This window comes from Ochlerotatus camptorhynchus, unplaced genomic scaffold (assembly GCF_037179485.1).
Source record: "Ochlerotatus camptorhynchus isolate MF236.1 unplaced genomic scaffold, CSIRO-AGI_Acam_v1.1 ptg000228l, whole genome shotgun sequence".
NCBI classification, from domain to species: domain Eukaryota; kingdom Metazoa; phylum Arthropoda; class Insecta; order Diptera; family Culicidae; genus Ochlerotatus; species Ochlerotatus camptorhynchus.
The window spans coordinates 1,635,261-1,661,195 of NW_027040718.1; the positions used below are offsets into that span (position 1 = coordinate 1,635,261).

Sequence of the window (25,935 nt, forward strand, 5' to 3'; positions counted from 1 at the left end):
TTTCAGAATAAAGTGCCTAGCACCGGAAAAATTACAGGTACCCTTATACTTATAACCTAATAGTGATTTCGTTTATTATCGGGGTTAACACCAGTTCCAACCCAGTGCGAAACCGAACTTTTTGTCAGTGTGAACCTCAACTAGGTTTTAAAAACAAACGAGCAAACAGACGTTTCTCAAAAAACAGACTCAATTTTGATCCCCGATCCAGGTTGGAACTGAATAATAAACGAATTCGCTATTAGATTGTTTTTTTTTCCTAGGATGAAAAGGAGAAAATAAAGGGACTTTTAAGAACCAATTTACTGTCAAACGCGCAGCGCCTGATTGGTCGGGCGAACGTATAGAATCGTGAGAATTTTTACAACATGGAATCTATTTTCTTGTATTTTGACAGTCGACTGCGTCGCCCATAATGAAATAGATTTCGCAAAATCGTTTCCGCGAGAGAAGAAAAACACGTCACAGACAAAAAGAAGCCAGTAAGTTGTCTCCTCTTCCTCTTACACTGTACACAAACATCGTCCTCTGATCGAATGAAACCTCAGACCATTCAAAACAAATCACCGAAATCGTTTTTTCGAATGATACCTGCAACGGATGACGGTTGTTTTGAAATCAGATGATTTTTCTCTAGAATACAGGATGAAAATTGTTATGAGAAGGGATAGGGCCTTCAGTTGAAATGCGTAATGCTCTCTGCAGAATGACTGTCATACTAAATGGAAATGCATATGGTATTGGTTCAGCCCCATAAAGCAAATCATTCAAAACGATGATGTAAATAATTCTATCGAATGTCATTTGCTGATCTGAGCTGACAAAAGAGGTGGAAGCATATGCATCGCTATCAAAGCTGTTTCGAACATAGGTAAAGGATGAAAACCAATGTTTGGCTAATTCGTGGTGGACTCGGTGGTGGAGGTTTCCTTCACCACGAAAAAATTTTGTATCCATAATGGAATGACTTATTATGGCTATTCAGTATCGAAATGTAGATAATCAAATTATAAATCTAATTAAAAACACTTGCATGTAACACTATTCTTAAATGTTTGTCCTCTGAGTGCCGTATGGTTTATAGCTAATTTTCAAACGAAAATCATCCTGTATTTGGATGACAGTCATATGGATGTTCATCATCTGAAGACGAATTCAACCATAAGAAAATCATCCGAAATTCGAATGCATATTGTTAAAGGGCTCGAGCAATGCAATAATCATTCGAAGTATTGCGGATGTTTTGGTTCAGTGTAGGTTTTTCTTGCCCCGCCTATAGAAAATGACCACGAATCATGATATACACTGAATCAAAAAATCCGCAATACTTCGAATGATTATTGCATTGCTCGAGCCCTTTAACAATATGCATTCGAATTTCAGATGATTTTCTTATGGTTGAATTCGTCGTCAGATGATGAACATCCATATGAGTGTCATCCAAATACAGGATGATTTTCGTTTGAAAATTAGCTATAAAACATACGGCACTCTGAGAACAAACATTTAAGAATAGTGTGACATGCAAGTGCTTTTAATTAGATTTATAATTTGATTATGTACAATTCCATACTGAATAGCCATAATAAGCCATTCCATCATGGATACAAAAAAAAAATTCGTGGTGGAGAAAACCTCCTCCACCACGAATTAGCCAAACATTGGTTTTCATCCTTTACCTTTGTTCGTAACAGCTCTGATAGCGATGCATATGCTTCCACCTCGTTTGTCAGCTCAGATCAGCAAATGACGTTCAATAGAATTATTTACATCATCGTTTTTAATGATTTGTGTTATGGGGCTGAACCAATACCATATGCATTTCCATTAAGTATGACAGTCATTCTGCAGAGAGCATTACGCATTTCAACTGAAGGCCCTATCCCTTCTCATAACAAGTTTCATCCAGTATTCGAGAGGAAAATCATCTGATTTCAAAACAACTGTCATCCGGTTGCAGCTATCATTCAAAAAAGCGATTTCGGTCTTTTGTTTTGAATGGTCTGAGGTTTCATTCGATCAGAGGATGATGTTTGTGTACAGTGTATAAGAGCAACCGTCCCAATGAGTAAATAAGGCACTTTTACCAACCTCTACCATAAGGCTACTTGCGTACCGGGGGTGGCTATTCAGGTGGGGGAAATAGCAATCCGCACCTTGGGAAGCAGGGTTGCTTCCACTCACTTGCTATAAAAAAAATATTTTTCGGAATTATGCAATCATTATTTGATATAATGATTTGTTGGACTTGTAAGTAACAAGAAGAGGGTGTAAATTATGTGTTTGATTCATAAAATCTGTCAATTTTGCTTTCAGGGCGTCATAATCAGTGATCTTATGATTAATGAGCGTTCACTCAGAGTGAGCGCTCACGAGTCGTAAAATCGCTGATTGTGACGTACTAACAGCAATATTGACAGATTTGATGTGTCAAACACATACTTCACGACCTCTTCTTGTAGCTTACAAATTTTAATTACTTTTATTCCATCTCATGATTTCATAATTCCGAAAAACGTTTTTTTTATAGCGAGTGAATGGAAGTAACCTTGTTGAGAAGTAGTGAGTTCATAAATTTAGCAACACGGAAGCAACGCATCAGACGATTGCTAATTTGAATAAACGCCAAAAGTTTGTTTTGCCGGTGTGGAAAACGGTAACTTAAATTATGACTCTGATAGCAACGACCGGTGTGGAGAGGAGTGATTAAGCCAAAATGGAAACACTGTGCGTAAGTAAAATAGTGCCGCAAATGGCAACGACTGGTACGGTTGCTCTAAGCATCATTTTAAACTATACACAGTTCAAAAAAGTAGTGTAAATTTCTGTGCAATATGATGCACATAAATGGAGCGTCACATATAATATACGTTTACATTAAATATCATGTAAAGTTCTAACACATTTCATACAATGTAACAAATATTGTATACAAAAGCCCATCTTTGTAAACAACATCGTTCGCAATGAAATACAATTCTACGTGAATGAATGTTTACATCACAATTAAAATTCAGAAGTTTTATCTGTGTACATTGGACATGTTTTTACCTATGGGATCGCAGTAGGCCGCGCCTGAAAGCTGACGTGTTTTTCTTTTGTTGCGTGTTTTTTCGTCGGCATATTTAATATTTTTTGCTATAAATTAATTAATTTGCGTGCTGAAGTTTTATTTCAAGTGTTCATAAAGCTATCATTTAGTGATATATCGTGTTTCGACAGTGTTGAGGCGTCCAGTTCGTTATTCCAGTAGTAGAGATTCGGAATGAAAAACACAAGGACAAAACTATACAAGCCGACAGGAGCAGGTGGCAGAAGAGAGCTTGACAACAAACTTACAAGCAACAAGTTTTGCAAGTTTCCCGAAATGTGCAGCCACTGGGCATCGTCGAAAGCCTGGAGTATGAGGATTTGAAGGGATCCATCATGTAACATGACGGAAGAAGCAAACAAAGATAAGTTTAGCTTTATTCGAGGGATCTATCATTTGATGTTCTGTTTATAGTCATGAGTGTGCACGTGTGTGTTTGTGTACCTATTATAAATCGCTACAATCAGCATTATGTCGTTTTCGATTTTGCGGTGTAGCTACACCGGTGCTACACTGCCGTACACCGAAATATTTTAGGGTGTTGATATACGATGCACCTTTGTTTACAAACAAATGATGTTGAGCTGTCAAAGACTCGCGCTTATTCCTGCTTATACACTACACCAGTGCTACACCGCAAAAACGAAAACGACATTAGTTTACCAAAACGATCCCTTTCCTTACATCCAACATCCCAGTAATTTCTCGTCGAAGACTTCTCGGTTTCCTTCACAGCGAGTATCACGTCAACGCATTCCTTCCAGAGATGCCAGATCTACGGAAATCTCCGTAGATCTACGGATTTTACAAATTTTTGCGGAAATACGGATCCGTAGGCAAAATCTACGGAATTCGGTACAGTTTCTACGGATTTTTTCTTCAGTATACGTCTCCCTTCAGAATCGAATTTTACAATCTAGAGTATAATCTGATTCTGAAAGGAAAGAAGCATAAAGCTAAATATACCCCTGCAACTTGTCAACCGTTTTCTTGCTCATTTATCCGCTTTTTGATACAATAATTTGGCGTTGACGGCGACTCTGTAGCTCTTCCTTCCTATGAAATATCCCTTAAGCAAACGTCAGACTGTGCGTGAAACATGGCATCTCTTTACTCAGCCGAAAGTTCCCATAATAATACTGTCAATCTTTGCTTGAAGAGAAATGTTTTCGACGGTGCCGTGTGAAGGCGAATAAAAGTCGTGTCGAGCAAGCAACGAAATGTCCTAGTTATTATGGTCAGATCAGTAATGGTTTAATTTACACCAAATTGAGGAATTAGAACGAAATCACATATGTCATATGCTAGTTATTTGATAATTTTCTTTTTTCTCGAATGTTGTTCAACCGTTTGCGTTATGTAAGAGACGACACTCTCTTCCCCGTCAGCTGGATGATGATTAGGCCTTCAACGTGTTCATCAAAAAGCACGTAATCCATAAGTCGTCGTACTTTTCCGGCTTTATAAAGGAAACTACGGATAAAGCGTGGCTTTCTTATTAGATTACGACGCCACTACGACCACTACGGGATCACAATTGATCAGATCGCCAAAGATGGTCTTGAAACCCCTGAAGTGGCTCCTCAAATTGAGCTGGAAACCATTGCCGTGGATAATGAGACAGAATTGCTGCTTGGGCAACAGGAAACGCTCCTTTGGAATGAGGACAAATGCCTGGAGATCGCTCCCGCGCAAAACAGGATTCCTCTGTCATTAATATATGACGAGCACGGCGTGACATATTTCATGATTGCATCCAGTAAAACTCGTCGTCAAGACAGGCGTGTGGCCAAACCACAACATTTGTTGTAAGTGACAATGAAAGTTCCTCGCCTTAGAGTTTCCGAAGGCTTGCAATGCATTTTTAAGTTCCCGGAGACCGTAAACATCACACGTGTCAACCTTAAGGACCGCCTTATTCATGGAGCAGTGCATTGAGCGAAATCTATCCTTCCTCAAATCAATACCGAATTCAGTACAGTATTGGCAACAAAGGAAGAGAAATTTGTTCACCATGATGCGACAATTGGGAAAGCCTACGATGTTTCTCACACTCAGTGCAAATGAGATGAAGTGGCCCCATTTTTTGAATCTTTTACATCGAATTGACTGCACTACAAAGAGCAACTCTGGTCAATGATGATCCAGTCACGTGCTGTGTGTACTTCATCAAGCTAGTTGACACGATTGAATTTCAGCACCGTGGAAGTCCTCACGCGCACATCTTTCTATGGCTTAATAAGGATCCCCGGGAAGCAATCAGTGAAAGTATGCCAAAAACTACAGGTGCAACAGTATCATGGTATTCATGCCTGTACTACCATCGGCCCTTTTCAGGGTCACCAAGAATTTCCGAAAGAGTTAAATTTCTGAACATGTCCCAACTAAAATGTATATGAAAAGCTTCTTTTCAGAGCAATCATAATCATACTAAAGAGTACAAACAGAGAGAGCCCCGTTCAAATTCCTATTCCTACACAAAACACAAGTCCTGCTGCAGTTAACAAATAACATTTATTATATAAGACCACGTAGTCCGACGTCACCATTGCGTACAACCCCAGACGGCTGTCCCTAGTAGTTTTTCAAAAGTTCTTTCATCGATTTATCATTTAACATAAAATAACACCTTAGAACTAAAAAATATCACCTTCGACTAAAAATTCCGTAGAAATCCGTAGATTTGAATAAGTCTACGGAATTGCATAGAAAAAAATCTGGCATCTCTGATTCCTTCCCATTCCCTTTTTGAGCTGCATTCGGACATGGTCGGCGCTGGTATTGTTAAATATGTATTAGATTTCCAGTTTTTACACGTTGAAGATGAATGTTAGTCCCTGTCGTGTCCGGACTCGTATTCTAGACCATCCATTCCAAGCGAAAGACATTTTTTTAACTTCCGTTTGTTACGAACTCACTCTCAAGACTCTATATGACCTAGAATACGAGTCCGAACACGACAGTCCCAAACATCATCTGTTGGTTCTTTGTGTAATTGCAGCTGATCTGGCTATAACAGAACAGCAACCGTGCATGGTCAATCATGCTCATGCTCATGCTCATGGACCTTTCCTGCATGGGGACATTGAGGACAGTGTGAATTTAAATGGGTGTTTTTGTTGCGCATACAATGATAGAAGAGCAATCGTTTGCATCGTTTAACTCGATTTGTTTACATTTGTTACTTAGTACCTTTTGAGAAAGTTCTCGAGAATTGTTGAAATATGTTTGTTTTGTACAACCTACATAGCCCTCAGAATCAACTTTTGCACCACTTATGTTCTACCTTATACCCCGTGCACATTACAGCCTATGGGGCTGTCACTTCACGATGAAAACTTGTCACTTGTCGTTACGGTGAAGTGATTCCCATTTGATTCGTACGGCAATCATGGCTCTTATTATGAGTATCACTTCCTTATCACCGTGTAGTGACACCCGTAATAAGGCCTTATATCACATAATATAGGCTGTCTTGCAATGAGTACTCGTACATAGGATTTCCAGTGAATATAAGATGTATGATTGCTCATTGCAAGACAGCGTATATCACGTGATATACGCTGTAATGCTTTTTCCCGTGGCCCGTATTATTCCTGTAAACACTGGTGAGCCCCTTACGTTCGGCTAAGCATTCAGCGTCAAAATTACAAATTTACAACAACCCAGCTAATTCTCCTCCAGACAACATTTTCTTCCTTCAACCATCAAAACGACCGACCTTCTTTGATGGTTGATTTTCGCTTGCTCCTTAATTCAAATTGGCAATTTGCATCCGGTCGACGTGATTATTAATTAATTGAATTTTAGAACACAACACGCCTGGCTGGTGCTGTGACAGATCTGTACCACCAGTACCCGTGGTTAATCAAATTCAATATCCTTTGTTATCGATTCGGTTCCCGGAATTTCGGGCCGGGAATATTCGTCAAACTTGAAGGTCACTTTTGCATAAATCGAAAGATCACTTTAGTTTGTTGTTTGTCCAAGTATTAGTAGTAAATTGCAATTCTAGCACAAGGGACAGTCAGAGAATCACGAACCGTATGCTCCCCGGAATGTTTGCAAGTTAGTATTTTTTCAACACAAAAGGATATAAGCATTCATTGATTCTGTATAAACTACCACATCATTACTTAGGTATGATAGAAATGTATGTGCAGAAGGAGAAGTGTAAACGGATAGTGTAAACGGTAAGTGTAACATTGTATTCTACTTCTACTTTGAAACCCACGAGCCATTGATTTATACTATTACATATTATTGCAATATAAGGACTGTTCACTTTATAAAACGGACACGCAACTTTTTTGTTTGTCTACTTATCCGGATGCTTTCTTCGACAAGTATGAAAATCTTTTTGTAAGAGTAGGATGTGCATGTGAACGAACGTCACGTTAATTTTTGCTGTTTAGTTTTTTTTTTCTCTACTTGAGTGCAGATCGAGTGAAAAACTTTTGGGGATATCAAGACTTTGGCTCTACAACTGGAAGTTAAGCAAATAGAGATCTTTTGTGAAGTGTGAATCTGAACCGTGAAGTCTGAGCAGAGCAGTGATACTCAAATTGAATGAATCTGCTGTGATGTTTGTCTAGGCTGGTTCCACATTTCCTTTGTGGTTCATAAGGGCTGTACTGCAATGGCTGCTTCTGAGCCCCGGGAAGTGAGTATTTTTACAAGTGGTTTTGAAACCAAGGTGGAGCCTCAAACGAACTCGTGACTTCCCGATAGTGTTATGGAGGTGTGTCGGAACACTGAGCCTATCAAAGGAGGACTCTGCTCGTGGAATTTCAGACAGATGAACCGGATCGGTACATGTCAAGAAGTGGACAATCTACAATTGGGATTGTTACGGTGAAAAGTGGCATAGAAATAAGAAGAGGTTGGAAAGTATGTATTTGACACATAAAACCTGTCAATTTCGCTTTCAGTGCATCACAATCAGCGAATTCATGACTTGTGAGCGTTCACTCAGAGTGATCGCTAACGAATCGTAAAATCGCTTATTGTTACGCACTGAAAGCAATAATGACAGGTTTTATGTATCACACACCTAGTTTACAACCTTTTCTTGTAACTTACAAGTACTAATTATCATTATAATATCTAATGATTTCACAGAGTCATTGCGACCACACTCGACTGCCATGCGCTACAAAACGATATTGACTAACTGTTTCAGAGGCACAACGAAAACGGACAATATGCAAAAAAGCAAAGGTGATTTCTTTCTCTGATAGGAGCGCCACCGTCAGCCATCAATACACAGTTGGATCCAAGCCACTAAACGGCCGTTCAATCTCACTCCGAGAGCGAGTATCTTCTAAATAAAGGGCGAACACGAAATTATTGCGACACATTCAACAGGGCATAACTTTTTTACCATTGGGTAAAAATCAACCAAATTTTGCACACTTTCTCATTGATGTGTATTGTGTACATGCTGTCAAACTCGAAGTCGTGTTTTTCGATTCAACGAAAATGGAGGTGAACCAACGCGAGTTGAGAGAACAAATTCTTTCCAAACACCTGGAATTTCCTGACCTGTCGCACCGGCAGTTGGGAAAAATGTTGAACATTCACCATTCAACCGTCTCCAGAGTGTTGAAGCGGTTCCAGGAGCGGTTGCCGTTGGACCACGGCAAAGGAGCTGGAAGAAAACCGGGACCGGAGAACAAAAAGACGGAGGGAAAGGTGAAGCGGATGATTAAAGCAAATCCCAACGTCTCAAGCCGTGATTTGGCTAAAAAGATCGGCATGTCGCAGAGCTACGTCCAGAATGCAAAGAAGAGAGCTGGACTACATACATACAAGGTACAAAACTTCCCAAACTGCGATGAGCGGCAACAATCGACGGCTAAAACTCGGGCACGGAAGCTCTACGAGAAGATGCTGATAAAATATGGCTGCTGTGTGATAGACGACGAAACGTATATAAAAGCCGATTTTAAGCAAATTCCGGGGTTGGAGTTTTTCACCGGCAAGAGCAAGTTCGATGTGGACGACAAATTTAAGAAGAAGAAAATGTCGAAGTTCGCCTCCAAATATCTCATTTGGCAGGCCATCTGCTCTTGCGGACTGAGGAGTGAGCCTTTCGTGACAAAGGGCACAGTAAATGGCGAGATCTACAAATCTGAGTGCCTCGAGAAGCGCCTTTTGCCGTTTTTGCAGCAGCACGACGAAGCTCCGCTATTTTGGCCAGATTTGGCATCATGCCACTATTCTTAAAGTGTCCAGGAGTGGTATGAGGCCAATTCTGTCCATTTTGTTCCAAAGGACATGAATCCGCCAAACTGTCCGGAGCTGCGCCCGGTGGAGCAGTACTGGGCAATAATGAAGCGGGAACTTCGGAAGAGCAAGAAGACAGTCAAAGACGAGAAGGACATGTTAAAAAAATGGAAAAAAAAACTGAGAAACTGGTACCGGATGACACTGTAAAGACTTTGATGGAGGGCATCAAGCGAAAATGCGTTCAATTTTACACTCAAGGCTCCATCGATTAACTTTTCTTTTGATTTTTGAAGTAAATATAGGTATAAAACTACCCTAAAATTTTGGTTTGTTTCTAAACATTATAAGAAAATTGGCATGACATTTTCAGTGTCGCAATAATTTCGTGTTCGCCCTTTAGATTAAAGAGAAATTTCGAAAAACGCAGCTTGTGTAGGTCACTCAGCACAGAGTAACCTACACTGGGGCAAAAGAACGTAAGAATTCCATAAGAACCACTAATGAATTTTAGCTACAAGAAATCGGTATGAATTTCATTGTTTTGCCTTGAAAAATTATGTTGGTAAAAAAATAATAAATCGGAGCAGACTGGAACCGAACCATGGACGTTGAGATTACAGGGCCAGTGTGTTGATCACTCGTCTTTCAACGATTGGGAACATGAAATGTTTAAAGGCGTATAATTGCTACCTATTGTTAGACGAAGATCACGCTTATGAAATTCATATATCCATATTCATGTATCCAAATAAGTCGAGCCTTATGAAATTCTTAAGTTTATTTGCCTCAGTGTACGTTTTTATAAATTTCTCTTTCATCTGAGTGTTACTTCAATTGGAGCTACTATTGTGAATTTATCTGTACGTCGCTGATGAATTGACCGCCGACGAGATTGGAGGTGCTGAAAACAGAACTGTCAACTACAACAGAACTACAACAATGTTAAAATCACGATTCCGTAGTAGGAAGTCAGACTTCCGAACTTTAATTTAGTGCTGGCGCCACAATTTTGATTGTATGTTAAGGTTGCTTTTACGAATAAAAAAAAGCACTGGCAGGAAAGTAAATCTGAGTAGCCCCGTAACGTGGGTAGAACCAGGCTTGCTGAAACTCCTCAAACTCACTGGAGGTTTTAAAACACTCTTGTCCTGCGAGTTTAGCCACCCCTCACCTTGAGTGAGTGGCGGCAGGAATATGGAAGAAGTAAACAAAAACTCCTCGAGAGAGAGGGAGAGTGAATTTCAGCGAGAGGATAATTTGACGTGAGGTGCGCTTTTCGAGACTCCGGATGACTTTTTTGTTCGACGCAAGAAGCTCAGAGTTCACCCAGAGTGAGAGTAAGAGCGTGTGATAGAAAACATGAACATGAATGGCAGTAAACCTCACTCTCATTTTATCCCCCTCCGCTCACAAGCTCTGAAGCTCAGTGGAATGATTTGGCAGTAGGCATTCTACTCCTCAGAAAAATGCTACGCTCGGCTCATTTCAAACTCGCGAGTGAGACTTCAGCAAGCCTGGGTAGAACACCTTTTCGTGGAACGCTCCGGGATGTAAGATCTACCACCGATTCCTAGTCCTGACTGTGGTATATAGAGTTGAATATTAATGAATAAAATTGATAAATTTATATGAAGATATAAAAAAATACTTGAGTAATGAAACGCTCATTTTGGGTAAAATACCGTTGCACAGAGGAGTAACTGGAATAAAAACCTGGCCAAAATTATATTCACTTGTTTTGAGAAATTTTCTGCTAATATATATTAAAATATTTAATATTAATAGGTTTTAGGACTTCTGTTAACTTTAACTTTTAAAATCCATCTACTTAGCAGTGCATATCTGGCCTTTCATCATCCATACGAATAAAAAAAGTAATTGGTTTTGAAAGTAGGATTTTTTTATTCTTCTGCTTAATATAAGGATTATTTAACAAAAAAGAGTAAAGAAACTATCCAAGAATCATTGCCCTGTAATAAAAAAATAATAAAAAATAACGAAAGTTTTAATAACACAATTTGCGATTTCTTACGTTCGTTAAGTTATAATCTTTGTGTTCAATATTGAGTAGTTTGCGGTTACCGTGCACAGATTCTGCTTTATTTTCATTCGTTATCGCCAGATATGATGCTCTGCTAGTTTAGCTTGAACGAACCTATGTGTATGTAAAATCGAATGGGTAAATGTGTGTGTGTGTATGAGAGAGTATTACAACCAAATGGCACTCGCTAATTTTCAAAATTTACAGTATCTACTTCAAAAGTGAAATACTTTATGGGGTAAACGGTCTGTGATAAACATTGAATTACAAGGCAAAGAAACCTCACTCTTGCTACACACACACAAATTATAAAGATAAACTAATGTCACATGGTTTTTCTAGCGTTACACTCCTTTATGCTAGTACATCAATTGAGGTACTAGATTAAAAACCTTAGCAACATTAGTAAAATAATGCTGGCCATGGGTATCAACCGGGAGTAGTTTACTGAAGTGTAATTTTAATCTAGTACCACAATTGATGTACTAGATTAAAGAAGTAGTACTCGGTAAGTTTGTCATAGGTATCTGCAGAAAACCGTTGTGTTACGGAAGTTTTCTGGAAGTATGACCTTATAAAGGGATAAAATGTTGCCACGAAATGATGCAAACATGCCATTTTCAAATGGCTCGCAATCGCCAATCCGGACGACTCCGGACGAGTTTCTAATGCCAATGTGTTCATAATAACGTGAACTTTCATTCGTCCATAGATTATATGATCTGATCGCGCAAGATTCAACAACTTTTTCAAGTCTGAAACAGCACAAAAAAACATAAAAAATACATTTTTTTCATAGTGTTGAAAAAATAAGACATTATTTAAATTTAAAGGTTTTTATCTCATAACTTGTTAGAAGAGAGCCTTAAGTACCCTTTTTATTATATTACTTGTCTCTTGATCAAATTATTTATATCTGGTAGGCGTAATTATTACATGGTTACTTTTTGGAAAACAAGAAGCTTCGAATTTCTTCAATTGTATTTTCTTGTAAACAAAATGTAACGTTTTTATTCCGTTGTTACTTTATGCTACATATATTGAAACATATAAAAAAATAAAGAAGCATGAAAAATCAAGAAAATCTTGTTTTCTTATTTTGGCCAAGTTTTTGTTCCAGTTACTCCTCTGTGCGTTGGTGTGAAACATCGTGAGGGGAAATCCCGGCACAGCTAGCAGCCAATAGAGAAACGGATGGTAATAACGTAGAGTATAAATACAGGCTATCTTAGCTCGTAGAAGGCATTCTTGTGACGAATTTTGGAGGTGACGGACCACCACCAGCAGCAGCAGCCGCCGCAATAGAAGCAGCGCATCCGTGGGAGCTGCATCGCTAATTCGTGTAGCCGTGGCCGAGGCTGGAAACCTCGGTCCGGTCACGACACTGACAACTTCAAACTAGGGGAACAGGATTTTTTAGTAATCAAAGGAACACATCTTAGTCCTTGTTACTTTTTATGCCTTGTTGATAGTGACATGACTCGGCTTTGTCCACCGAGGATGATCTTGAAACAAGGAAAAAATGAGTTAGTTAGTCTTCATCTATGTGATTCCTAATCTTCTATTCGTTGTTCTCTAGTTTGAAGTAGTTAAGACCAGGGTTCTGATGCATGGTCATTATCGGTGTCATAACATAATTTTGTTGATAAGGAATCCAATTTTGACTGACAAAGGGGCGTGTAAATAGCGGGACCTTTCAATTAGAGTCGGATCCTTGCGATAAATGCAAGAATGACAACTGTAAAAAATCGAATACTTCATCATTTCTCAATAGTGATGGAGTAATACGACATGCACTAAACTAATGACACGGGATATACTACAATAGATCAAATTACTGGTCGCAGTGGTGTTAGGTCCCGAACAGAAAAAAAAATCTGAGTAGCTACGCAGTAATGGAGAAATTTTCGAAGGTTTATGGATCAACATTTTTAAAAATAGTGTCAAAAACTTGAAAAATTTATGTCTAATATATAAATACCTACATTTTTAGTGCGCAAACTGGAGTTTATTAGGATCAATTTGTGTAAGGTACTGGAGAGGTAGCTGGTTTAAATTAAATCCCTTCACCAATAGATTTTTGCAGAAAACAATTTCATATAATTTTACTAGTATTTCTATCAAATTACTATTCATTTTGAGCAAGCATAGTAGCCTACTTTCCATTTAACACTAGCAAACTGGCGAAGACGTAATAGAGCTTTTTGATGTTTAATCGGCGCACACTACTACATCATTTAAATCGAACGAGTGTGAGCAAAAGGGAAACTGATTAGTTTTAAAACAAACTGTCCATTGATCCATGCGTGCTAGATAGAAGTTATAAAGAAACGTCAAAAGGTCTACACGGAGAAAAAATACTACCCAAAATTTGAGTTCTTTTTACTTAATATTGACTTCAGCCCCTCACTTTCACTCGTTATTGTTGTCAAAAAAAGAACAAGAGATTCGACCCAACGATATAGTTCAGCCCAATAAGTTACTTTTGAGTAAATTGCATATTCTCAAATTTATGTGAATTAAACTTAATTTTGGGTAGAATATACTTAAGAGTTGGTAATTTTTTTTCCTATTGTTAAATGGAAACTACTATATGCGATTTACTCAAATTTGGGTTATTGGGCTGAACCCGTTAATTATGGGAAAAGTACTTAATTTTGGGTAATTTTTCGTTTTCGTGTATGATTTTCGAATCAATTTGAAATGTCAAAATCAAACCAGTTTTTACTGTTATTGTAAGAAGGAAGCAGATAGGAGGTAATGATATCGAGACAAATATGTATTGTCTGGGTTTTTTATTGTTTCTTTCATACCAATTATCTAATCAAAATAAACGAAATTAGCAACAGAGAAAATCTTATTTCATCATACATTTGCTATTGAATCGACTTTTCATTATTTTTAACTTCTGCATGTTTTTCAAACGATATAAAATGAATGAATTGATTATCTTAGAATGATTATAATGGCATTCGGGCAAATCTATTGGATCTTCCAGTACACACAATTTTGTTTCACTTCCATATTAACCGATTAAAATCTGCAGAACACAGCCTGGCACTACTGGGAATTGCTGTTACCGGATCCATTCCTCAACATTTACATTAGGCGCGGCGCAGGAAGCAAACTAGCTCTTAAGTATATTTTACCCAAAAATTAAGTTTAATTCACGTAAATTTGAAAAAAAAAAGTCAATTTACTCAATAGTAACTTATTGGGCTGAACTATATTGTCGGGTCGAATCTCTCATCCCTTTTTTGACAAAAATAACGAGTGCAAGTGAGCGGCTCAACTCAAATTTATGCAAAAAGAACTCAAATTTTGAGTAGTAGGGGAAATGGCTCTAATGTTGGCCTATGGATCTAAGATTGGGCCCATCGCTGAAAGTCTGTTATTTATCAATTTTATCTAGATGAACGCGTCATTCGGACGGTACTAATGGATATTTTTGGGTGCTATTGAAAATTTAGTCGATTGCTGAATTTATTTATGGGCCCAAATTAGAAGCATTTAGGCCGACATTACATCCATTTCCCCTATATTTTGTCCGTGTAAGTCAGTTGTACTCAAAAGTAGGTAAATGTGATAATACTGAGCGTTGGGTTGCCACACTTTACTACCCCTGTTGGGTGGTTTTGTTCCTCCGTTTTTGACTGCATTAGACGGAGAAAAGGAGGCAAAAATAGTCAAAAGCAGAGAGAATTGGAAGGGAGGCGAAGAGTGTGAAGCGAAAAAAAGACCTTATCGAACCGTCAAACTGGTACCCTATCGAACAAAATAAACATAAGTTGATGTTTCCCAATTTGGTGAGGGCAAGTATTGAAATCGCTGCGAATATATTTTGAAGAAAGTAATGTTTTTGTAGCCTCTCACCAATTGGTTTTTACAAAAACTCGTAACGCACTTCATTTTCACTAATCATTAAATGTTAATAACGTGTATAAATAAACAATCCTGACGCGGGTAAAAACAACACTAATAGATGGATGAAAAAAGTCATTTGAAGTGTTTTCCTTCAGAAGCAATTGCCAGAACGTGTGTGATGGAATCATAATATTGAGAGTGTTGCCGTTTTCACCGAGGTTTTCACTGTTTTCAGTCTTCGCCTATTCTCTCTGGTCAAAAGTAGGTCGAAGTGAATTGGCTGCTGGGAACTTTTTTCTTACCGTGAGACCAGCAGTTGAAATAGGTGGAACAACCAAACGTAAACATTGGCTTTAAGGTGATACGGCACGTCATGCAACAATGGCTGTCCCTAAAATCATTAAATAAACGTATTATGGTATGCGTACGAAAGACATCTTCCTACAAAACAGTAAATTACTAATTACATACCTTAAAAAATGGGCCTGAATTGTATGAATAAGATCTGGATACATATTTCAATACTTTGCCACCCAAATATTGCCAATTCATTCACTCATTGGTAATATTTACATTAAAAAGTACGATCAGCGGATTTTGCTCTGCTCAGGGCACGAAATTTCAACAACTGTTTTCACTAGCTTTCACTTCTCAGAACCACACTAAAAACAATTACGACACGTGCTTCTACAAGTACTTTCAAGTTAATTCACTTTTAAAGACGATATTTACTTAAATAATATCATTTGCATCGTTAAAAACGCGAGCCGCGAATAATTTTGCAAATTGAAACTGTTTTGATTACCTTTTTTCTACACACCGCATTACGGAGGTGTGTGTAAGAATCATCTTTCATCGTATCCAGTGTTGTCGATTTAATTGAAACAAAGTGTGTAAAAACAATGTTTTTATTGCTTTTTAAGGTACTTAAACTGGGTGCAATTTAGAAACCATCACTAAAAAATTTTTAAAACAATTTCTTATTTTGTTTCTCAAGGCAAAAAAATGATAGTAAATGATCCTAGAAATCTTCTATAGAAAAAATATGTGTCGTTCTGGTTGCACTGCTCGAAGCCATCAGCTGATATGCAAAAGGCGGCAAAGGATGATTCAAAAACAAAAACATACACTATAAGAAAAAATATCCAGCAGCCAGTTCATTTTTGCCTACTTTTGACTTTGAGTGGGTAGAAACGAATTGTCAGTTTCATACTAATTGAAAACAATCAAATAAAAACTCTTCGACCCACATTACCTACTTTTGGCCTCGCTTTTGGCTTCCTACAATATAGTTCCGAGATTTGTGAAATTAAGTCATTTTGGGATCTTTTTTCTTACCGTGTACCTGGAGGTTTGAGCTCTGAAATCACTTTTGGACAGGTCGTATGTAACCAAAGTGTGATGTTGAATCAATTAACTTCTATGATGACTTGACATGTTGGTCTTGGAGGCTAGGCGCAAAATTGTTTTCTGTATAGGAAGGGGTGTCCTGGGAGGTGGTAGGTCGATAATATTGACAAATTGAATGGAAATGTAGTGATAGTCTCTGTTACACATTCGACCTAATAATAACAAACTCTAGCAGCTATGTTTACGGTAGTTGCGGTAGTGCATGATGTACACTCACACTACTACAGCATCAATGATAATCAATTCACTGACACATAGAAAGGAGAGAAAAAAAGCAAAAAAAGCGTGACGTATCGTATCACCTTAAGATTCAACAAAGGGTAAATAAATTTGTATTCTTCTTCTTTTTGAAATATCATCCAATCATCATCATCAGTGTACCCATACATTCACACATTATTAATACGAAAATTTAAAACATGTATTTCATGTTTTTAGAACGAAAATTTCCAGGGAAAAACACATTCACTGTATTTACTTAGGGGAATTTACGTATTCTCGGCAATCTAAGCAGCTTCCGCACTTCTATTAGCATTTCCTCACATGGCAAGAAAAAAATACTCAAAATTAAGTTCAAAAAAACTCAACGTTGGGTTCTATTATTTGAGGTCCGCCGTTGAGTGAATCAGAAATATATATAAGTTTATTTTAATTGAGGTTGCTCTTAAGCGCCTTTAACCATTTCATTTTCACAAGCGTTGATAGACGAGTGGTCAACACACGGGTCCCGTATTCTCAACGTCCATGGTTCGGTTCCAGTCTGCTCCGTTTTATTATTTTTTTGTCAGCTTGGTCAACGTGGATTCATGATCAGGATTACTCAAAATTGAGTTTTCTTCTTTAACTTAATTTTACCTAGCCCCACGGAAGCCACGTGTTGAGTGAAAGGAACTCAATCTTGGGTACTTCTTTTCTTACCGTGCAGGGTTACGCACACATATGACGTGTCTGTTTGTTTACATTTATCTGCTGCTAGCTACTCTATCCATTCCAACCGAAAGAACGGTCCAAAACGGTTTGAAAACGTTTTTAAGGCACTCCAAACTTCTCAGGTGAGTGTGACTATTGTCGGCAGCCTCTTTTACTTCGGCAACCTTTCCGTTTAAACTGTGTGTTAACCAGTTGTTCTATTATCGGCAACTCGAAATCAGCCGTATTTTCATGTGCTTATGTTTCATTTGAGAAACACCTGACATAACAGTTTTAATCAGTTGTTAAAATGTATTAGGAGGATTGAACCTGAAAGACTAAGGAATCGTTTAAATACATTCAGCGAAGTGTTTTTGTGAGAAAATACAGCGAAATTAACGTTTAAATTGTGGTTGCCGAAAACAGTCGATGGCTGCCAAAGCCATCATTTACCCTACCCTACCCTATCCTGTTTCACAAAACTCTTGGTGAACAAAATTGATCACCAAGAAAACCACTTCAACTTTACTGCTTTGCTAGCAATCGTGAAAGTATCATTGAAAAAGGGTTGCCAGGTGTATTGTCTCTAGCAATGAATTTACAGGCATTTTACCGGTCCAATTAAAAAAGTCACAGAAGATTAAATTAAACACTAGCAGGAAAGATGGCAACAGTGCACTTAACCTTTCATTCGCTCTCCCTCTCATGGCGGTAAGCTCCATTTCGGATAAATTTTCTATACCGGCTCTGATTGAAGAATCTGCCAAATGTTTATTAAGGATCGTATTGATTAACATCGACGTCGACACCGTAAGAGCCTGACATTCGTGTTCAGGATTTAATTAGAAGATATTACCGGTTGGAGCTTACCACCATCAGGAGTGTAAACACAATTTCTCACAGCGTGCTCTGGCAATGTTATTTTTTGTCTACAACATCCTTATGCACTAAGTAGTGTGACGTCATATTTGCAGTTGTATTTAAATGAAGGAAGAAAAGAGATGGTTAAACTTTCCTCACCGTCACCATACCAGTTGATATTTATGAAACATGGATAGTTATGGCGTGGTGACATGCACTGGACTGAATTTTACCATTACATTTGGCAAATGATGATCGAAGAATATTTCAAAAAAAAGAAGAAAACTAATTATTTACCCTTTGTAGAACCTTAACGTAAATTTCTCGAGAATCAAAACACCTGTATGCATCCTAAATTTGCCAATTCAAGACCAACACTTGAAAAGGCCTCAACTCCATTTTGTAAACAAATCGTTAAAGCCCATTTTGTCGCGAACCGAAGTCCGCCAACACAAACCAGCAAAATGAAAAGGTAGGGTAAATTATCCTCTGCCCGATTGTGTTTTAGGTTTGCGAATGTACGTTTCAGTTCACGAGAAAATGGCCTTACAAGGTTTGCTTACAAAATGGAGTTAGGTCGGTTCAATTGTTGGTCTTGAATTAATAAAGGAAGTTCGCTCTATCAGATGATGGTGTTATACCCCGTACACACTATGGCTTATATCATGTCATATAAGATGTCTTGCAATGAGCACTCATACACAAAGTTTTCACTGGAAATCATATGTATGAGTGTTCATTGCAAGACAGCCTATATTACATGATATAAGCCATAGTCTGTACGGTGTATTACATTGCTTTGATGTCGACACTCCAGCTTTGTTTTGGCTTGACTTGGCCTCTTGTCACTATGCAAAATCCGTCCTGGAATGGTATAATGCACAAGAGGTCAAATACGTTCCAAAAACAGCAAATCCGCCAAACTGTCCAGAACTTCACCCAATAGAAATTTACTGGGCTTTGGTAAAGCGGAAACTATTCGAAACAAAGAGGAAAGCTAATGGCATCAATGATTTCAAAAGAAGATGGAGGCACGCCGTCACTAAGGTATCTGAGGATATTGTACGGAACCTGATGGCGGGTATCCCACAGAAAGATCGAGAGTTTTACAGACAAAATAATTAACATTCAAATAAGCTACGTTTGCTATCGATATAAGACGACTCTACCGAAATAAACAATTGGTTTTGTTGTATTATGTGTAGAATTTTTTCCCGACATTATCTTAGTATCCGAAATTTAACGTGGACAGGCCACTAAGGGTGGCTTAAATTAGGTCAATCCTGGAATTTCAAACACCTAACTTCAACCCTGGAATGATTGTTTGGGGGACAGAAATTTGAAGCCATTTGGTCTACGGGAAGGGGTCCCGCAAAAGGCTTGAAATGTGTATGTATCATGTTTGCAGAACAAAGCAATTCGATATCTCTTGAAGATCATCCGATATTAACGACTTTCATTATAAAACGCACCCCATTGAAATATTAACTACTTGGCACGGGGCAAATACGCACAAATTTTCAAGTAAGTATTTGAAAGGGCATAGCTTGAAGTATATGGATTGAGACAAAAAGAAAAATTATATATTATAAACTCATATAAAATCAATTTGGATTCATTCATTTTTAGTCCTATAATTCAGTATATCTTCTGCATAATATGAACAGAGTAACAATCAATAATTGTAAAGGGCGTATTTAATAAAGAAAATCGATTTACTTTATTCGGTAAAAATGTGAATTTTATCAAGTTCTAAAAGATTTTTGAGGACGACTTTCCGAAAAAGTTGAGCTAAAAACAAATCTGAAAAATGAGAACGTTAAGAAATAGAAAAAAATGTTACTGTTTCAAAGTTGCGTGAAATTTACTAAGCTATAGCTTTACTGAAGGTCAGCTGTGTGTACTTTCAAAAATAAAACAATAGTTAGATTTTTAATATCATTTAATTTGAGGACCACCCTAATGTTTACATTGACCAAAAGAAAAGTCTTTTCAAGCACAAAACTTTTAAAGCAAAATATTTTGAGGACATTGTTCAAGATTTCTTTGAGCCTGTAGAACTTCAAGATCTGAACTTCAGAATGGGTTGCAATGCACATGCGATGATGCACATGTTTTCAAGAAGCTGTCTTAAGCTTCAAGGACTCATACAAATTTTCTGTACATTGTTCAAAGCGTTCATTGAGTCTGTAGAAGTGCAAGATCATAGCTCAATAATAGTTTGGAGAGTATTAAAACTATTATTGATACTAATCCACGATGTACATGTTGTCAAGAAGCTCTCATAAAGATATTCAGGACATTGTTCAAGACTTCATTGATCCTGTAGATCAACAAAATCTTAGCTCCAGAATACTTTAAAGAGCAATAAATATCTTGACACCAATCCATGATGTGCATGTTGTCAAGAGGCTCTCTATTGAGCTTCATGAATACATAAAGATTTTCAGAGCATTGTTCAAGGCTTCATTGATCCTGTAGATCTTCAAGATCTTTGCTCCAGAATAGTTTGGAAAGCATTGAATATGTTATTCTATGATGCGCTTGTTGTAAAGAGCCTCTCTTGACTATATTGAGCCTGTAGAACTTCGAGATATCGTAGCTTCAGAATAGTTTGGAGATCATCATCTTATTGTTTCCATTCAATGATGTACATATAATCATGAAGCTTTACAAAGCTCGGATGATGTGTTCAATAAGTCAGGATCGTGCGTATCAAACCAAATTGAGTCTATAGAACATCAATATCGTAACTCCTGGATATTTTGGAGAAGTTAGAAGTCTTCAAGATCTTTAAATGACGTTTAATGATTAATGTAGGCAAATACTAATACAGAACTTGTCAAATAATGCAGAATAAGAAAATATTTTTGGCCACCATAGAGATGCCCCATAGTGCATAAGTAAGGCGGATGGTGTTGAGTTCAAACGCTAATAACTTTTCAGGGTCAACTTGGATTTGCTACCGGTCATGAATAAAGATGTTACCCATTTTTGATATCAAGAAAATCCAACACCTACAGAGCCAAAAATGTGAAAGTGGCTCGATCCCCCATACAAATTGTAAATTAACAATTTGGCACATTGATGTATTTTCTAGCCATAAAATGCCTCAAATTATCATTTCGAAGATCGAATGAAGAATGATATTTTAAATTGCTCCACTTTTTCTAGCATTAATTGTGTGACCTAATACTAGCCAATTATAAGCAAATAAACCATAAACATTACGATTTTGTGTCTTCATTTCATTCCTTTATTTAACGTCGGTCTCTGTTCCGCAATCTAGTGCCAATCACCGACGGACACCGATTGCCATCCATTGACGGCAATCGAATGTGCAGGAAGGCAACTTCCACACCTGCGTAGGATATCGCACCCATTCAACACACATGGGCCGGGACCAACGGCTTTACTTCCCTTCCGAAGGAAGACGTGACCAGAGATTTTTATGCCTCAGAAAAATCCCACCGACCTCGGCTGGGATTGAACCCAGACCCATTGGGGTGAGAAAGCAGTCACGCTTACCACTACACCACCGGCGCCGGCTACGATTTTGTGTCAATGGTCAATATTTTGACAACTTGTCTCGTTATTCTAGATAAAATTATCTCAAAATGTGATTGTAGGGGAAATGACTGTAATGTTGGCGCTATGGATCTAAGATTGGGCCCATCGCTAAAAATCTGCTATTTATCAATTTTATATAGATGAACGCGTCATTGGGACGGTACATATGGATATTTTTGGTCGCTATTGATAATTTAGTCGATTGCTTCATTTATATATGGGCCCAAATCAGGGGCATTTAGGCCGACATTACATCCATTTTCCCTGTTTCAAAAGTCGAGTGACAGTAAATGTTTTTTTAAACTGTTTGGCAAAGTGCTACATTAGTTCACAAAACACAACCTCACGTTGGTCCCCGGTTCATGAGTTAATGGGTCGATAGGTAGGGTCCAGGTGTGGGAGCTGCCTCCCTGGCGTCGGTAACATTGGAGCTCAGCACGGAAAACAAGATCGACGGAAAACAAATCACGGAGAAAAACTAACATTTCCACTCCTTTACACGTCACATTTTTGGTACGAACTTCTCGCTATTTGACGTCCATGATAGAAAAACTAAAAGCAGAATCTATGCGGTAGGGTAGAGAACTACTTCGGCCTAAGCGCCCATTTTGGGCTTATCAAGCAGAAAACATCAAATAAATCCATGATCTCGGCGTTAACAGGTAAATTATGCTTTTGGTACGATACTTTAGTTAAAATGCTACCGAACGAAGTCAATAAGAACGCGTGATATGAATGTTTGGACCCAATATTCTCAAAAAATAAATGAAGCGCTCCGACCGAATCAATTTTTAACTTCATCCGATAGGCCGAAGTGAATGCATTGGCGTATCAATGGAGTTTCAATGCGTTAGGCCGAGTTTAGAATCCGTAAGGCCGAGTTTGGCGTCAAGAAGCAGTGTTAGACTTTTACCTAACAATATCTCAACAATTTGTTTCTCTTTATAAAATCTTACGGTACGTACGGAAAGGTAAATAAATTTAAAAGCCATCAGTAATAATAGCATTCCGTTTGGTGCTAAACTACGCTAGATTAAGAAAGACTAAGTGCGGGTTGTGCTTAATAGGCCGGAAATGGGGTAGTTAACCCTATTAACCTAAACGAAAAAAAACCTGTTTCCTTGCATAATGCAACAAAACTAAATAGCTCTTGATCGATTACGGGCTGTTCATAAACTAGGCAGACAAACATGAGGCAGGGTGAATGCCTACGGTCCATACAAATTTCCAAAATATCGAATGGACAATTTGAATTTGAAAGTACGCAGGGGAGGGGGAAGGGGTCTTAAATCTCTCATAAATGGTCCACGTAGTTCATGAACATCCTCTTACCGTAATTTTCAACAAATTTCGCAGAATTTCTGAAATTTTTCGACCAAAGCCAAATATCGCAGAATTCGTGGCTTCCGTGAAATCGCAATATTCCGCTGTCCCTAGCTGCCGATGTGACTTTTTTCATGTCGATAATTATTATAACATTGTTATAACTCTGTAGTATGGACAAGACACTAGTTACAAGAATCATTTGCCCCTTAAATACATAGACCTTTAGATCATTCCCTAAATATTGACTTACACAATTTTTTAAGTGAAATTCATCTTCCTAACCATACACATTGGCCACAATCACATCCACCGCAAACCAGAACTAGGATACCACTTCCACAGTACACAACCACCCAACACGCACCCGTCGCTGAAGGACGAAAGCTCTCTCTCCTTCTCTCTCAATCGTCTCACCGAACACGACCACCGGCGGGTGGCAGTCAACGACAAAAGGGATCACTCTCTTCTCCAATTTTCCTTAGTGTTCGTCCTCGTCGTCGTCGTCGTTGAAATAGGATTCTTTGCACATTAATTCATATACCGTACCGTACCCACCGATACCTTCTGGCTGCTGACGGAGGAAAATCCTCTTATCAATAATTAACAGGACGAATCGAAATTAAACTTCCTGGTATCCGAACCGCAAACTTGGCTTCTTCTTCACATTCGTTGGCCCAATTTCGCATCGAATGCACTGGGACCGACCTTCTTCTCCTGGTGGATTTTCACGCTACACTTGGCACTTTTGCTCCAGAAACTGCTCCTTTTTTCCGCCTTGCCTCCTACCTTTTCTCACACTTATTTATATCGATAACCGTGAACCAACCATTACGTGAGCTTCGTTTTTTCTTCTTCCTTCCATCCACGTTACACCTATTTTTTCCAGAACGTTTCCTTTCACCCTTTGGCACTTTTCTCTGCCAGCTCCGGAAGTGGCTGCATTTTTCACACACAATTTACTCGGGAGCCCAATTTTTCCTGGCTGGTGAACTCCTACCAAAGTGTGACCTTCATTCAATTCGAATTTGGACTCCAATTGGATCTGTTTTTCCCAGTATTTCATCCAACGGCACAGTTCTTAACCACCGGACCTCGATCAGTCTTCAGTTGCGAAATTTAATGAAATTACTTCACTTGGGAAAACCATCTCACTACTGAATGATGGGGACCTGAATGAAAAGTTCCAGAGGCGTTAGCGAGCGAAGAAAAATCCGTGCCTTCTCCACTGCTGGCTACAAACCGAATGAAGGAGCTGCCCGTGTCAAACGTGGGATTTTTCCCGTTCGGATGCAGATGAGCGAAAGAGAGAGCTCATGGCGAAGCTGGGGAAATTCACCAACACAGTTAGCACATCCCATGCTGGCGGCAGCAAGAGATTGACGAGACACGGAAAGTTTGATTTTGGCGAACGCTTGCCAACCAGAAACTCCACCGTAAAACGATAGAAGATGGAGACGCGTCGTATTTTGATCCGGTTCGTATTTAACACAATCGACGGGACGTTTTGATCATTTTTTTTCAGTTTTTGTATTGTAAATAACATAAACGGAACATCGAAGTGTGCTTTGCTCGTGGCAGAATGTGTTTGTTTTCTTTGGTTGCGGTTCGTTTTGTTTTTGTTGTTGTTGCTTCTAACATTTTTGTACAATTTTAGCTATTTTTGTAAATGACTACAACTACCTATACAAAAGAAAATTAGTGCCTGTACTTAGAATGAACGTTTTAATGATAATCCAGGATCAAGTCTTTTAATGATAATCCAGGATCAAGCAATTGCAAGAGAAAGTGCGATAGCAAAGAAATTGTAATTTATTGCCAAAATTTAAACAGGATGAAGAGCGCGATAAAGGTCATCGAAATTTATAAACAGGTAGCCGCTTCTAGTTATCCTAACATTTTAGGCACCGAAACAAGTTGGGATGCCAGCTTAAATAGTAAAGAAGTTTTCAGAGATAGCTTTAATGTGTTTAGGGATGATCGTGACAAAACGTTATCGAACAAAAAGTCTGGTGGAGGTGCATTAATCGCAGTGTGTACCGACTATGAATCGGAAATGATTGAATCAAGCAAGTGTAAGCACTGAAAGTGCCAAAAAAGAATCATTTGAATTGTATTTTAGTATTGCTGATACTGTTATTTCTAAATGAGAGCCGGAAGCAAATGTTTATAATTACTGTGACTTTAATCAACGAGCAGCAAATTTTATTGTTGACGACGAAAATGAATCTGTTTTGATACCGATTTTTGGAGACAACGAAATGCTCCATTCTATATTTGACAAAAGCGCAGAGATTGGACTTTATCAAGTCAATCATGTCAAAAATCATAACAATTGTTATTTAGATTTATTATTTACGAATATGACCGATGATTTCTGCGTGATTGAGGCTCCTGCACCTCTATGGAAAAATGAAATATTTCATTCTGCAATAGAACTCTCCGTATTTATACACGATAACACCACAATGTTGGATGGCGATTTGTTGGAAACCTATTTAGACTTTAGACATGCAACCTATGAGCTCATCAAACACAATTTAAATTCTATTGACTGGCAAAGTTTGATTAGAAATTCGAGCCCAGAGCAGGCTGTAGATATGTTCCATGAAATTGTATACGATATATTAGAGAC

The 25,935-nt window shown here is 38.2% G+C and overlaps 2 protein-coding genes across 4 annotated transcripts in view; both read right to left on the minus strand.

Annotated features, from left to right (window-relative positions):
• The window catches only part of GABA-B-R2 (gamma-aminobutyric acid type B receptor subunit 2), a 165,513-nt gene extending 140,948 nt beyond the window's left edge, over window positions 1–24,565 (minus strand). The window contains exon 1 of one of the 3 annotated variants that reach the window (XM_065225341.1): window positions 23,859–24,565. The gene's annotated coding sequence lies outside the window, so the exon portion shown is untranslated. Of the gene's footprint in view, window positions 1–23,717 lie in introns of all 3 variants that reach the window. The other 2 variants (XM_065225340.1, XM_065225339.1) reach the window with 2 other exon arrangements.
• LOC135704000 (uncharacterized) overlaps window positions 1–25,935 on the minus strand; it is a 383,333-nt gene that overhangs the window by 282,333 nt on the left and 75,065 nt on the right. The window lies entirely within an intron of this gene.